We start from the raw sequence: 13,208 nt of genomic DNA, 5'->3' as shown, positions 1-13,208 counted from the left end.
CACAACGTCCTGTATGCACAGGACCTGGTTCTATAGTCCTATAGGGTGCGTTGTTAACCTGGTGTACGCTCAATTAGCTTTGTACTTAGTGTGTTTATTCAGTGTCACCCTCCCTGATTAATTGGGGAACATGGACGATGGTAACACCTAAAACTGAATCAGGCCTTGGTGGGGCATGTCTCCCTGTCTGATAGCATCTCCACGACCCACCACAGGAGCGCTTATCTCCGCTTCCCCTCTGGGGTGTTTACAGCTGTTTTCTAGTCAAGACAAATTAGCGCTCTGCTACCGATTGTGTTCCCCTTAGATGTTGTGGGTGCAGAAAGGCGGATGTTGGTAGCATAGAGATACATTTCATTCTATTTAAATCTATGGCTGGTTGATACTGTATAGTCTCTCTATGTAACTGTACTGATGCATGTCGAACTCTGAGCTGAGGCTTAAGTTAAAGGCCATAGACAGCGACAGAAGGATAAAGAGGTCATTGACATCAGCCTACTACAGTAAAAGAGCACAAAGTAAACTGACTACTGTCTCCATCCGGCAGCATGTGTAAGTGTGTTTGTGAGTTGATATGTATTTACGGAGGCGGGGACCTAAGTCGGAGAAACATATTGCCATGTTTATTTTCCTCCCCAAATCTGTCTATCTAATATCTAGTTTATGAGCAGCTGCTCTGGCTGATTTAGATCCCCAGTAATATTCTAAATCCCTCCCTAGTCTCAGTTGGCTATTGAGTGGCTTATCAGGAGGACAAGAGGTTATAGTGACAGGGGATAACCCTCTCTCTCTCTCTCTCTCTCTCTCTCTCTCTCTCTCTCTCTCACTCTCTCAATGACACTGGGGATTGTTAGTGTTTAATTGAGAGTGGAAACCAGGGAAAACCTGGATACACCTAATCTTATTTTGTTGATATATTCTTGCCTCATAATACCTCTGATGAATGATGACATGTCATTAGAATGTGACACTTTCCCCTTTCCACTGTCCACAGCACTGTGGTAATCACCCGTGGAAGGGGGGGGGGGGGTGTTACCCATATGTTGCCACTGTTGATAAACGCAGTAGCACAGAGGCCCTCGTGTTTATTGCTTTCCGTAATGTGCCACCGGGCTTGACGGTAATGGGGACTTTGCCCTATGATTGTGCCAGCTTTAAATGTTACACTTCATCACCTTCGCCGTCGGACTCCAGCAGGGCTGGGATGTACACTGCTGGCAGGCTCCATAAGGCAGGTGTAATCAGAACCCCTGTTTATTTATATAGCCCCTTATCAACCAACCACTCATCTTTGCTTCTCTGCTAAGAGCCTATTGGTCCATAAGCAATGTAAACCTCCCACAATGTGGAAATCATGGATGGTTTAATGTCAACCTCCCACAATGTGGCAATCATGGATGGTTCACTGAGTATTGGTTATGGGAGAGGTGTGTGTGGGTGATGGGGTTGTGTATGTGCATGCGTGTGTATAAGCATGCATGTGTGTGTCCAAGTGTGTGTGTGTGTGTGTGGGGGGGGGGGGGGGGTGAGCCTCACTGCACATGTCATGTTATTTTATCCCCATAAAACCTGACAAACAACCCCAGAGACTAATCTGGCTTAGCATTCAGTGGCTGTGGTGGGACTTGTTTGCGCTGCTATGATTGGTCCAGGTCTACTAACTTGGACTGGTAACAGCAGAGTCACAGCATTAGCCCCAGTGGAGTCACGCTGCCTGGGGACGGTAATGCTGCTTCTATCTGGCCAAAGATATCAATAAAGGCAGAAGCACTGCAGTCTTTTGGGATGGCTGGACAGTTCAATTTTCTCTTCCCTGAAGGAGGGTTATTAATTGTCACTATGTCGTATGTGGTCTGCCTGCATAGATGCCGTCTGCGTTTCCCCTCACATTCTGAATTCCGAGCATGTAACCCAGAATGCAATTAATCTTCCGCCATTGGATCAAGAGACACACATCTGCTAGCCTGGCGCCCGGCGCTGGAATTAAGGCGAGTGAGTAGAGAAGAAAGAAATGAGTATGGAAATTAGCCCCCTTTAATGCCGCTGGCGATTAAAGGTGGTTTAGGGAACAAGCCGAGAAGGTGTCAGTTTCCCTTTGCAGATATCTGAGGTGTAGAAAATGGGAGGATGCGAGGCGATTGCTTTCCTTGGGAGACTCATTTCCTCTCCTTTCCAGTGTTGAGGGGATTAAGGAAATAGCATATGAAAGGCAGAGCATTCTGTTTAGTGTACCCTAATTGCACATGCAGTATACTAAAAATGTTTGGGGTGGCCAGATTATACTGTATTTTACATCAGTTATTTTTTTAGATAACTAGGGGTTCAGCATAGCCTGCAGGTAGGTGCGCCGGGGCCCCAAATGAGTTAATCGGCCATGTTCCGATGCATTGCATCTCATCCGCTCAACCGTGCTTTCTATAGACAGCCGATCCGTCTATTCATGGCCCTCCAGACTAATTTCAGTACGAGGGGAGGTGGGGGTTGGGGGGGCGGAAATGTAATTGGCCACCCTTGGCGCTCCCCATTCTCATTGGATCAGAGCGATGTCAATCTGGGGAAAAATAGATGTGTTTGTTCTGGTTATCCCGTTGGCTGTCATATTTTTTGGGCTGCTCCATTGACTTTAACGAGATGATAACGCCCAGGCACCCCTGGCAGGCTAAAACAAACACACCAAAACCGTCGTTGTCATTAGGAGAAAAACTTTCCGAATGACAGAGTGGATGCTGAAATAATACAGTTGGGAGACAGACTCGGGAGTCGGCATCAACATTTGAGCCTTACAGAAGAAGAGCCATGTATCTCCATTTCTAATTATTTTAACAGCTGATGTAGTTGCATTTGTGTAAACAATCTAAATGATTTGGAGTTAGAATGTTACATCACCTGAAAGTACACAAACTTTACTATCTACTTCTATGTCTCTAAACAACTCTTGATGTTAGTCAGCAGATAATGACATTTGAAAACTAATCTGAAAAATTACAAAGCACATACGGTTAATATGGTTAATCATCTGTAGGGTTAATTTAATAACGGCACAAGTGTAATAATAATAATAATTTGGTGGGTGCCAATTTTTGTCCTATTTCACACATGTAAAAGTGTGTGTTATACACGTGTGAATTGGAAATGTGTTTGTTTTGCATATCCCCTCTGAGACACCCTCGGAGAGTGGGGTCATTGCCAGGGTCTACCATTCTCGATGACAACCCTGAAGCAATTAGCGCTTTTCTCAAGGGCACATCTACAGATTTTTTTCATTGTCAGCTCGGGGTATCGAACTAGCAACCTTTCAGTTACTGGCCCAATACTCTATCCACTTGGATTCCTGCCATCAGTGTCATTCCATGTCCATGGAATGTCCACACTCAATTACTACACTTAAAATAAAAATGTGGACTGGGCTTAAGGTAGGTGAACTCCAACTATAAAAACTCAGTCTTTATCTTTCGTGTCTTCTTAATACTATACCACTCCATATACCCCTCCAGATACCCCTCCATATACCCCTCCAGATACCCCTCCATATACCCCTCCAGAGGCATAATAAGTAATGTCAAACTGTGTGGAAATGCGTTTTAAATTGTAATAAAAAAATATCCGTGGGAGGACCTCAGAAATTTGCTTGACCTAATTGCTGTTTGCTTCAGTTTCCATAGGGATGTACATGGTATAACAGATAGACTGACTGTATCTGGTGTGTTAAAGAGACAAACATCCCTTTCTCTGCATGCATGGTTCAACAATAGGTCAGAATGTCACAAAGTCAACCCTGCTCTCCTAGATTGTTGTATCACTGTATCCCTAGCTTTCTCGCCCAGTCGCATGTTCGTTTGTTCATTCACGGTGTGATGCTCTGCATTCTTGAGGCATTTGTTAAACTGCTAAACTCACTAATACCCACCTCCCTGGTTTTGGGCCCTGTGGTAATTGCTGCCTCCATTCCTCATGGCTTCATTATCTAGCCTTGCCAGGTAGTGGGCAGCAGGGCTGCATATTGTGCCAGGAGGAAAGCTATCCCTGGGGCTATGAGAATTCCTTGCCCCCATGTGTCAGCTAATGTTTGCTAAGCCCTAAGGGACCGGAGACGCCGGGGAAAGAGCACAGTATTTCACAATCCATCGCCCTGTGCTTGGAGGCAGGGAAGAATAATTCTGCTTGTGTCAACAGTTGTTTCATTCATGGGTAATTTCCCCTCACCGCTATCCATAGAACCTAATATAGGCTGGATTCACACAGGGATTTCACCAGCATTCTCGACTCTCCCATTAGTGTCTCTTAACCATGCATTTGCAATTCCAGTCATTTATATCAGGTTGTTTATACAGCTACAGTCAGCGTTTCTTTAAGCAAAAGGCAGCAATCTTTGACTCACAGTTTTTGTTTTGCAGTAATTTGGCTTTGGCACAGTACCAACATATCTAGGTTAGGCTGGCTGTCTGCTGGGAGGTAAGCAAGTGCACGTAGCTAGAAGACCTCGGCTGTAGATCCTGCAAATACTCATTTGCTTTTCTCCTCTCCTTGGCCATAGCACTGATATCTTCCATTCACATAAGACTGGGCTCAGGAGCAAGGCCCATGTTAAGCTGGATTTAAAGGGGGACTTTCTTTATCGGAAGGGCTGGCTGGATTCACTATGCTGTGATGATTTGAAAGGACAGTGTATTCCTGATGTGTAAGCCCAGCGGGTGCATTCATTCATTGGTGTCAGGTCTATTTGTATTCTTCTCACAGAGGACATGGAAATGTACAGTAACATTTTTTATTCGGAAACAGGTGCAGAGATGTTGTACAGTAGCCCACATGATGTCATGTGTGATATATTGTTGAAGGAGCAGAAAGGAGTGCACTTGACTATTGTAATCCTGGCTTAATGTACATGATGCAGTACACAGTAGAGAAACAGAGGTACTTTCCCTTTTACCATGTTCTTTGAGAATCGCCATGGGGACGAAGGCATTGATTAGACACCCTATGTCATTTTATTTCTCATTAACTATTGTAAAAAAAAAGATGTGCTTCCAATAAATTTGGAGGGGATGTTCAGGGGAAAGGCAAAATGTGTAAATTGAATGTAGGCCCCAGCGAGGGCATCGTGAATTGTGCGTGGGAATGGGTGTGGGTTATAAGCAACATATTGCAACTGTGCGTGTGTGTGTGTGTGTGTGTGTGCGTGCGTGCGTGTGTGCGTGCGTGCGTGCGTATGATTTTTTGTACTTAGGCCTACTGTACATTCTGGTATGATAGTGTGTGTGAATGACTGCGAGCATATGTCTGTCTGTCTGTCTGTCTGTATATGGCCTGTGTAATGCAGACGTTCTGAATGCAGGCATCCCCCGTGTAAAATATAGTAAACACATAGCACACCATGTATTCAGTGGGACGGTTTAGCCTAGCATGGTGAAATAAGCGAGGCAAGCCAAGAGGGATTGACTTTACCATGAACCACCTCCACCGCAGAGCACATTGGAGAACCACATAATCTATGTACACAATTGGAGAACGATTCATTTCTAACTGCTACCTCACTGGTGGGAAGGAAATGATTTCTGTCAACAGTGTTGTAAACAAGGAGAGCGTGGAAGCAGAATCTACCCGCAAATCACAAGATATAGATTGGTTTTTCTATTTTAGATATTAAAACCTCCACAGGATTGGTGGGTCCCCCACGGGACGGTTGAGCTAACGTAGGCTAATGCGATTAGCATGATTTTGTAAGTTACAAGAACATTTCTCAGGACATAGACATGTCTATTATTGGCAGAGAGCTTAAATTCTTGTTAATCTAACTGCACTGTCCAATTTGCAGTAACTATTACAGTGAAATAATACTATGCTATTGTTAGAGGATAGTGCACAGGTACGAACTTGAAAAATTATTAATAAACCAATTAGGCACATTTGTGCAGTCTTGATACAAAAGTTTGAACATAAATGCAATGGTTCATTGGATCAGTCTAAAACCTTACACAAACACTGCTGCCATCTAGTGGCCAAATATCTAAATTGCGCCTTGGCTGGAATAATACATTATGACCTTTCCCTTGCATTTCAAAGATGATGGTACAAAAAAATGCAAAAAAACGCATGGCTTTTTCTTTGTATTATCTTTTACCAAATCTAATGTGTTATATTCACCCACATTCATTTCACATTTCCACAAACATCAGTGTTTCCTTTCAAATGGTATCAAGAATATGCATATCCTTGCTTCAGCTCCTGAGCTACAGGCAGTTAGATTTGGGTATGTCATTTTAGGTGAAAATTGAAAAAAAGGGCCACATCCTTAAGAGGTTTTTAACTGTAATAACAGTGGAGAGGGAGGGAGTAACACATTTCAGGTGGGTTTTGTGTTTCAATATTCCTAAGAAATGTTCAACTGCAGAGGACTTGCGAAAGTTGATGCTTGTAACCATCTCCGCCGAATCAACCCAACTACTCAGTCAGTCCCTCAGTGTTAGATAAGAATGTAATATGATATACTCAAATCTGGGCCATTAATCAGATATTTCACCTCGGCAGATAGGAAAGATATAAAAACGTATTAGGATTCTGCACTAAGAGGATTAGTGGATGGAGATGGATGTGTGCTGGTGTTTTTAATCCACTCACTCTTAACCATTTTCAAGCTGCCCATTCTTCCACCATGCAAAATAATGATTATCTGTCTTTCTCCTTTGATGCCGACTTGTGGTACCAGATTCAGGCCAGCTCCCCCCCCACCCCCCCACCCCCTCCTTCCCTGCCTCCCTCTCTTCTCTCGCAGGGAAGAAAAGCCGATAATGGAGCTATCAAGCTCGGTGTTTGATTAAGGGCCACTGTCTGGTGACAACACAGCTGCAGCACTGGTTAGGGGGCTCCGGCACCGCTGCTTTAGTCTGGCTCACACACTGGCATTAGGATTTAAGGGACTCAGTGTGTATGTGTGTGTGTGTGTGTGTGTGTGTGTGTGTGTGTGTGTGTGTGTGTGTGTGTGTGTGTGTGTGTGTGTGTGTGTGTGTGTGTGTGTGTGTGTGTGTGTGTGCATGTCTGTGTACAGTACCAGTGAAAAGTTTGGACACACCTACTCACACCTACTCATTAAAGGGTTTTTCTTTATTTGTTACTATTTTCTACATTGTAGAATAATAGTGAATAATTCAAAATAATGACATAACACGTATGGAATCATGTAGTAACCAAAAAAGTGTTAAACAAATCAAAATATATTTTATATTTGATAATCTTCAAAGTAGCCACCATTTGCCTTGATGACAGCTTTGCACACTCTTGGCATTCTCTCAACCAGCTTCACCTGGAATGCTTTTCCAACAGTCTTGAAGGAGTTACCACATAATCTGAGCACTTGTTGGCTCGAATGATCTCTGCATGTGTGGTTCCCACCATGAAGTATGGAGGAGGAGGTGTGATGGTGTGGAAGTGCTTTGCTGGTGACACTGTCAGTGATTATTTAAAAATTCAAGACACACTTAACCAGCATGGCTACCACAGAATTCTGCAGTGATACACCATCCCATCTGGTTTGCGCTTAGTGGGACTATCATATATTTTTCAACAGGACAATGACCCAACACACCTCCAGGCTGTGTAAGGACTATTTGACCAAGAAGGACAAATTGGTCTAACTTCTGTATACCATTAATACCTTGTCACAACACAACTGATTGACTCAAGCACTTTAAGAAGGAAAGAAATTCCACAAATTAACTTTTTACAAGGCACACCTGTTAATTGAAATGCATTCCAGGTGACTACCTCTTGAAGCTGGTTGAAAGAATGCAGAAAGACTGTTTTTCACATTTTTGGTTACTTCCTGATTCCATATGTGTTATTTATGGGCTCCCGAGTGGCGCAGCGGTCTAAGGCACTGCATCTCAGTGCAAGAGGTGTCACTATTGTCCCTAATTCAAGGCTGTATCACATCCAGCTGTGATTGGGAGTCCCTTAGGGTGGCACACAATTGGCCCAGCGTTGTCCGGGTTTGGCTGGCATTGTAAATAAGAATTTGTTCTTAACTGACTTGCCTAGTTAAATAAAGGTTAAATATTTCATCGTTTTGATGTCTTCACAATTATTCTACAATGTAGAAAATAGTAAAAATAAAGAAAAACCCTTGAATGGGTAGGTGTGTCTGTACAGTGCATTGCGAAAGTATTCGGCCCCCTTGAACTTTGCGACCTTTTGCCACATTTCAGGCTTCAATCAATCAGTCGTATATTGCACAAATCTGGCCTTTATGGAAGAGTGGCAAGAAGAAAGCCATTTCTTAAAGATATCCATAAAAAGTGTATTTTAAAGTTTGCCACAAGCCACCTGGGAGACACACCAAACATGTGGAAGAAGGTGCTCTGGTCAGATGAAACCAAAATTGAACTTTTTGGCAACAATTCAAAACGTTATGTTTGGCGTAAAAGCAACACAGCTCATCACCCTGAACACACCATCCCCACTGTCAAACATGGTGGTGGCAGCATCATGGTTTGGGCCTGCTTTTCTTCAGCAGGGACAGGGAAGATGGTTAAAATTGATGGGAAGATGGATGGAGCCAAATACAGGACCATTCTGGAAGAAAACCTGATGGAGTCTGCAAAAGACCTGAGACTGGGACGGAGATTTGTCTTCCAACAAGACAATGATCCAAAACATAAAGCAAAATCTACAATGGAATGGTTCAAAAATAAACATATCCAGGTGTTAGAATGGCCAAGTCAAAGTCCAGACCTGAATCCAATCGAGAATCTGTGGAAAGAACTGAAAACTGCTGTTCACAAATTCTCTCCATCCAACCTCACTGAGCTCAAGCTGTTTTGCAAGGAGGAATGGGAAAAGAATTCAGTCTCTCGATGTGCAAAACTGATAGAGACATACCCCAAGCGACTTACAGCTGTAATCGCAGCAAAAGGTGACGCTACAAAGTATTAACTTAAGGGGGCTGAATAATTTTGCACGCCCAATTTTTCAGTTTTTGATTTGTTAAAAAAGTTTGAAATATCCAATAAATGTCGTTCCACTTCATGATTGTGTCCCACTTGTTGATTCTTCACAAAAAATACAGTTTTATATCTTTATGTTTGAAGCCTGAAATGTGGCAAAAGGTCGCAAAGTTCAAGGGGGCCGAATACTTTCGCAATGCACTGTATGTGTGAGTGTGTGTGTGCTGTAGGCTATGTCTTTCCTCCAATGTCTGTCCTATGTCTGTCATATGTCTACCCTATGTCTGTCCTATGTGTTCCGGCGACTGTAGAAGGCTGTGACACTGTAGTAGCAGCGAGGTAATGCTACCATCTGGCGTTGGGGTCATCACTCGTTGATCTGACCTCTGTGACTTTATAGTGAACACACGGGAGGTTCAGGCGACCCAACAGAAGGTCACCGCCAGCCGTCAGTAAGGAGCCACGCATGTGGCGGTTGTCACGGCAATAACAGGTGTCAATCTTCATTACCTGCGATCCGACGCCTCTCCAGATTCCAAATGATTGACCAATTAAGAAGAAAAATGAAGGCGAGGGCGCTCTTTGAATTTGACATCCTAATTAATTACGTACTCTCCTGTTTCATGTCACCTTGGAGCTAACTCTCTTCTGTGTTTTGTATCACATAATTAGTCCAGAAAGCCTCCATAGAAAAGATAAGAAACTTGATCTTGCACACAGTTTGGCTCCAAGTTAATAGCTAGTGTAAAGAGTAAGTCCCCATTCAATCAATTTAAGTTCACTCAGAATATTGACTTTACTCTGTGTTGTAAGGACAGTGTGTTTCACATAATTATCAATGTGCGCTAGAGGATTCGTACAATCAATTACAGGTTGATTGGGAATGATTCACTGTGAGCGCGAAAACGGAGAGAAAATATGAAAATATGATTTCAACTCCACTGGGAAATTGTGCCAATATGAGTGGTTGTTTTGCTGAAACAGATACAAACAAGAGTGTGTGTGTGTGTGTGTGTGTGTGTGTGTGTGTGTGTGTGTGTGTGTGTGTGTGTGTGTGTGTGAGCGTACGGGTCCATGCATCTGTGAATGCAGACACACACACATTCCATTTATTATCTTTAATCCGTAAGTGAGTGTATGACTGTGACTGATTTGTTATGAATCAAATATCCATAGAATGACTATCCAGATGACTTGATTACATCCTTCATGAACATTTCTCTAAGCTGACAATGAAAGAAGAATCCTTAGATTTTCTACGTACAGAAATGAGTGGAAGACACCAAGCGTCTACGACTGTTTGAGTTTTGAATAATTGTCAGTAAAACTCTCTGTTCAGTGAATTGAGCTTAAGCTACGTTAATTCTCAGGCTTCCATCCCTCACTCCACTGTATTCAACTGCTTAGCAAATTGTCAGACAAACCTACAAAGAGAATTATGGGCCCTGAGGCCTAGGTACTGGGGGAACTGCACCACTGGCAGTTTTTCTCCGGCGGAGCTGCGGGGTCTAGACGACGCTCTATTTAAGTGTGATGACAGCCCGAGGGGAATATGCACCCTATTTCCTTTTATAGTGCACTACTTTTGACCAGGGCCCATATGAATCTGGTCAAAAGTGGTGCACTATACAGGGAGTAGGGAGCTATTTGGGACACATCCATAGTCTACATGTATTAGAAAGCCAGAAGCTCAAACAACAACTGAGGGCTCCAACAGCAAAATACATAATACACCTGACAGTGCAACGGTCAAAAAACATGACACAACTGTTTGCCTTCAGTGACATGATGTGCTATCCTTAGACCTTTCCTTGGCATTAAGGCACTGTAAAGTAGTCATTGCTGATGTACTATTTTGTATCTATTGATGTTCTGTTCATAACACTCTATTGCGCAGCACATTGGGCCAGTTGAAGGTAGGGCCTAGTTTGTGATGATGTGTTCCCATTTCTATGACCTTTTCATATCCTATATACAGGTAACTGCCCCATTTCTGTTACCTTTTCATATCCTATATACAAACCCTGAGACAGGGTTTTCCACCACCATCAACAAAACACCAGATGATGGAATTTCTCAAGTAAGAATGGTGTTGCATCCCTCCAGTAGACTTCCAGATACTTGTACAATCTATACCAAGGTGCATTGAAGCTGTTCTGGCTTGTGGTGGCCCAATGCCTTATTAAGACTATTTATGTTGGTGTTTCATTTATTTTGGCAGTTACCTGTAGATTATCAATGAAAGTATTTGTTCTTGAACAAATAATCCTACCCAGTTATACACAAATGATGAACTTTAATCAAATAAACTCATCGCCCAGCATATGTTCTTCTTGACGCCTTACGCCTGAGTATCAAAACACGTGCAGACGAATGTGTACGTGCAGTGCCACAGACTCTGAAGATTAGCAGGTCGGCATTTCTGTAACTGCTTGCAAATATGTTTACATGTATTCAGCTCCGGGGGATCACAACGGTGATGGATAGACCTCGACGGTGGCGACGTCGCTGCAGAGAGGCGTTCAGGAAAAGCCTATTTGCTTTGAAGTGGATATTAATACACAGAGAGAAATTCCTGCAGGGATCAAACCGAGACGCTGGAGAGAGATACTGGGAAACGGGAGTAGCAGTGCTGCTGCATCTTGGGAGTCTAATTTTTTTGGTGTTGGGTTAAGATGATGGTTTGATACATGCGCTGTTTCCATGTCATTTAAACTAAGCACTATATATGATCCAGAGAGTCTGGTCACACATTTGAATTTGCTCGCTGGCATTGGCGTTCATATACATAACATGATAAACATCCCTCTCTTACTCTCACCCCACAGTATCCTCCCTCCCTGTTACAATATGTGTGCTGCACAGTAGGTTACTGTAGATCAACTGGTCTATGCCATATGGTAATGGTATCAGTGTTGGGTAGGGTAGTTTAGTAGCCCAATGGAGGACAAAGTCAATCCAGACACACATACTTTACATGTGAGTTGCAGCTGGCTAAATAAGTGAACATTATACTTCCCCTTATTTCAATACAGAGCAAGAAAGAGAGAGAGAGAGTTTGTGTGTGTGTGTGTGTGTGTGTGTGTGTGTGTGTGTGTGTGTGTGTGTGTGTGTGTGTGTGTGTGTGTGTGTGTGTGTACATGGACGTGTGTAATAGAGGGAGAGAGATAAACAACTGAAAGAGGGTTACTCTTTGCATAGGAGATGAAACCGTTGGAAAAGATTCAAGGTGCAGTGGGGACTGGGTACTGTAGCATACCTGACAATTGAGCTGACATTATTCTAACATTCTAATCTACTTTGGTATGTCATTGGAGACCACACACACACACACAAGGTGCGAGAGGCGTCCTGAGGGAAGGGGAACACGGGGCTATTTCAATGGAAATGTATATATCTCCTTTATTATTGGTTGTCTGGTTCAGTGGAATTTGTGATCTGTAGTTTTTCCTCCATTTTCCCCACACAGTACAGCTGTTGCATCAATATCCAGATTCATTACAAAGTGGCAGTTATTAACAGAGCAACTAGCTCTGTAACAGAAGTGGGGAGATTTCAGCGAACACTCCTCACAATGTTCTATTAGAATAATGAGGTTAGACTGATTACTGGCTCTGGACCCGGTTTCCCAAAAGCATCTTATTGCGAAGTTCATTGTTAGAACCTTCGTAGGAGCACCATTGTTGTTAACGTTGCACCTGAAAGCACTGGTAATCTAACACCTGCTTCAGAACACCACTAAAACGGTGCGTCGTTAGGCTCCCAAGTCTAAGGCACTGCATCTCAGTGCAAGAGGCGTTGCTACTGTCCCTGGTTTGATGCCCGGCTGTATCACATCCGGCCGTTAAGTGTGAGTCCATTAGGGCGGCGCACAATTGGCCCAGCATCGTCCGGGTTAGGCTGGGGTAGGCCGTCATTGTAAATAAGAATTTGTTCTTAACTAACTTGCCTAGTTATGTAAATGTAGGTGCTTTTTGATGTAATTTTTGGTCTGATCCGTTGTCCGTATTGTGAAATATTTCTAATGTTAGATCCCATCACATGCTCCAACAACACTTAGTGACCGTTCTCTCTGCTTGGTGTTTTGGGAAATGGATGTTACATCTTCTGCCGTTGTAGCAAAGATGCATCGTTAAAACACTCGTAAGCCTAAGAAGTTCCATTGCTATCAGGAAACTGGGCCCTGTACATTTCTCACCAGAGTGAAAAGAAATGTTGCGCTCTTGTATTCGATGCCAATGGAGTAAATTAAATCACAGACAATTTCTGTGG

Source organism: Oncorhynchus clarkii, chromosome 14 (genome assembly GCF_045791955.1).
Source record: "Oncorhynchus clarkii lewisi isolate Uvic-CL-2024 chromosome 14, UVic_Ocla_1.0, whole genome shotgun sequence".
NCBI classification, from domain to species: domain Eukaryota; kingdom Metazoa; phylum Chordata; class Actinopteri; order Salmoniformes; family Salmonidae; genus Oncorhynchus; species Oncorhynchus clarkii.
Note: the sequence above shows the minus strand (reverse complement) of the source record.